This window comes from Sinocyclocheilus rhinocerous, unplaced genomic scaffold (assembly GCF_001515625.1).
Source record: "Sinocyclocheilus rhinocerous isolate Xijiao unplaced genomic scaffold, SAMN03320098_v1.1 scaffold3723, whole genome shotgun sequence".
In the NCBI taxonomy this organism is placed as follows: Eukaryota; Metazoa; Chordata; class Actinopteri; order Cypriniformes; family Cyprinidae; genus Sinocyclocheilus; species Sinocyclocheilus rhinocerous.
The window spans coordinates 92,528-95,731 of record NW_015630353.1 but is presented as its reverse complement, the minus strand read 5'-3'; the positions used below and the strand labels follow the sequence as shown (position 1 = coordinate 95,731).

General features: G+C 43.9%; 1 pseudogene; it reads left to right on the top strand.

Annotated features, from left to right (window-relative positions):
• The first annotated feature begins 647 nt into the window (after positions 1-647).
• The window catches only part of LOC107740228 (histone H1-like), a 10,025-nt pseudogene continuing 7,468 nt past the window's right edge, over positions 648-3,204 (top strand).

Genomic DNA, 3,204 nt, shown 5'->3' with positions numbered 1-3,204 from the left:
AGAAAAGTGTCTGCAGTGACTGTGAACATTATTTAATAATATTAGGGATTGTTTCTTTCCTTTTTTGTTACACTAGCTAATATATTTTTGCAAATACATAAAAATATAATAATTAAGACAAAGTCATCAGTGTAATAATACAGAAAACAGAGAAAGTTGGTCAAATTTGTTAAACCAATTCTCAGGTGAAAGTGAGTTATGAAATAATCATATAGCTTTATTAGTGGCTATTGAAAAAAAAAAATCTGAACTGTTATACTCCTTTTGTGCGCGCGCGTGCACACACACACACACACACACACACACACACATGTCTGGTCAGCTATCCTTGTGGGTACTCTCCATAGGCGTAATGGTTTTTCTACTGTACAGACTGTATATTCTATTGCCCTACACCAACCCTACCCCTAAACCTACCACTCACAGGACACTTTCTGCATTTTTAGATTTTCAAAAAACTTAATTCTGTGTGATTTATTAGCTTGTTTACCCGTGGGGACCTCAATTTAGGTCCCCACCATGACACAAGTCCCCATGAGTCTGTGTGTATTCAGGTTTAAGTCCCCACCAGAATAGAAAAACAGGTACACACATACACACACACACACACATATCATCATCATCATCATCATCATCATCAATCCATGATGTCTGAACTTCCTGCAGCCATAAAGCAGGGAAGCGTGAGAAGCAGCAGTGACCGGAGATGAAGTTACACTGGCAGATGTGTCATGTGCTTCAAGCTGCCCAAAACAACTTCTGAATGAAACCCTCCGCTAGTCCTTCAGCGATGTTTCTTTCATTAAATTCACTGTCGAAGTGCTTATTTAACACATGGAGAATAGACCAATAGGGCGGTTTTGAATTTGATTGTGCGGGTAAAAATAGGCTTGGATGGTTGGACAAAATTTGGGCTGGTTTGGGGTAATTTTGGCAGTTTTCAAACATATAAATTGCATAGGCTAATTGTTTAACAAACAAGCCCAAGTATGCATGTACTGCATCCAATCAGTCATCACGTTACTACACACCGGAGTATGTGAGCAGAGTGGAGCGACAACAATTACCCCTCCGCGCTCCAAGCATTCAATAATCACTCCGCTCCGGTTTCACCATTTCCTGCTCCCGCTCCACTCCTCGCTCCACTGATCAGAAACACCACTCCGCGGCTAAATTATTTAATCAAAGTTCTATTCAGAAATTATATTAAATGAAAAATAAATGCATAACACTAGGAGAATAGTTTTAACATGGTTTATTGGAACACTACAATTAGCCCAAGTCCATATTAAATGACTGCTTAACTCGCTTAGCTTACTTGTCTGTGCAACGTCTCTCTACTATGGCGAAGCTGAGGGTAGTTACTTCAGAAACAGAAATAATATGCTGTAACTTTTCCGTTTTTAAGCTGATAAATCACAGGACAGCGTTGACCGAATTTTCTTCATTCCTGAATGTATGCACGCAATCTGTACGTCATGTGCAAGTTTGTGTGTTCTGTCCGTGTGCAGCAATGTAGCAGCACATTAGTTTCGAAAATTTTCTTCATTCCTGAATGTATGCGCACGATCTGTACGTTATGTGTGAGCTTGTGTGTTCTGTCCGTGTGCAGCAATGTAGCAACACATTAGTTTCGAGAGGACATTAACAAACTACTACTTACAACATGCTTTAACCTCCCGCACTCGTCCATCGCCATTTTAACCTTCATATGTGATCCACATATCTGTCAAGCTAACTAATTATGTTTAATGCGTGAGTTGGCATAATTTGTGCTTGTGACGGAGCGTTCTCGGAGCGAGTGAAAACCTCAACGCTCCGACTTTCAAAAAATCCGCTCCTAGCTCCAGGCAAAATCACTCCGCTCCACTCCTCGCTCCGCTCCCACTCCACTCCGCTCACATACTCTGCTACACACACACACACTGCAGAGGCGCTGGTGCCGATGTAAAGCCGTACTTATCACGAGCAGGGCCGTTTTAACCATTGGGCTAGGCGGGGCTGAAGCCCCGGGGCCCAAGCAAAGAGGGGGCCCGTGATTGGCTGTGGAGTAGATTGACTGGAGCGCCGATCGCCAAAGCCACCACGCCCCCCACTTATTAGCGCTGTTATTTAGTTGAGCTTTCCCGTAAATTCCATGCATTACCAGATTGAAATGTAAAGTCTGAATTTGGTTTACCAATCAAATGCATTTATTCTATATTTTACTTTTGAACGATATGCGCACGTATCTATATTGAAATTGGTAACAAAAATTATGAAATTTCAGTGCATCAAGAATTTTGATATGTTATAAAAATCTAAAAAAATAAAATAAAAATATATATATATATATAAATAAATATAAATATATATATATATAAATATATAAATAAATATATAAATCTAAACGCAAGAGAACGGGCCCAAGCGTCGGCGCACTCATCGTCAGGGCTGTGTCCGCATCTAAGGAGAGGAGCGGTGTGTCCCTCGCCGCCCTGAAGAAAGCGCTCGCTGCCGGTGGCTACGATGTGGAGAAGAACAACTCCCGCATCAAGATCGCCGTTAAGAGTCTGGTGACTAAAGGCACCCTGGTCCAGACCAAAGGAACCGGCGCCTCCAGCTCGTTCAAACTCAACAAGAAACAAGCCGAGACCAAGACAAAACCCGCCAAGAAAGCCGCTCCTAAGCCAAGACGCCCACAGCTAAAAAACCTGCCGCCACTAAGAAGCCCAAAACTGCAGCAGTGAAGAAGCCCGCCACTAAGAAATCGCCGAAGAAGGCCAAGAAACCCGCTGCTAAAAAGCAAACGAAAACCCCCAAGAAAGCAAAGAATCGTCTCCAGGTTACATATGTAACCACAGTTCCCTGAAGAGGGAACGAGACGCTGCGTCGGAGAATGCTTTGGGAACGCCTTTCAGCGGAGAACGCTTTGGGAACGAGTATGCCCACGCTGCCAGACTTGCAAATCCCTGACTAGTGTGGAAGAGCACAACTAGGACGAGAGAACAGAAGAGCCAGGAGTGGCTCACATATCTAGGCCATAGAACCTGACAAAACATGAGGGGCGTGGACCATCCCGCTGTGTTGCAGATGTCCTGCATGGACACACCTGCCAAGAAGGCCTTGGAGGCTGCTATACCTCGGGTCGAGTGAGCCTTGACCTCCAGAGGTGAGGGGAGATCAGAGGACCGACTGAGGGTCTGCTTCGTAGCAGGAAGACCC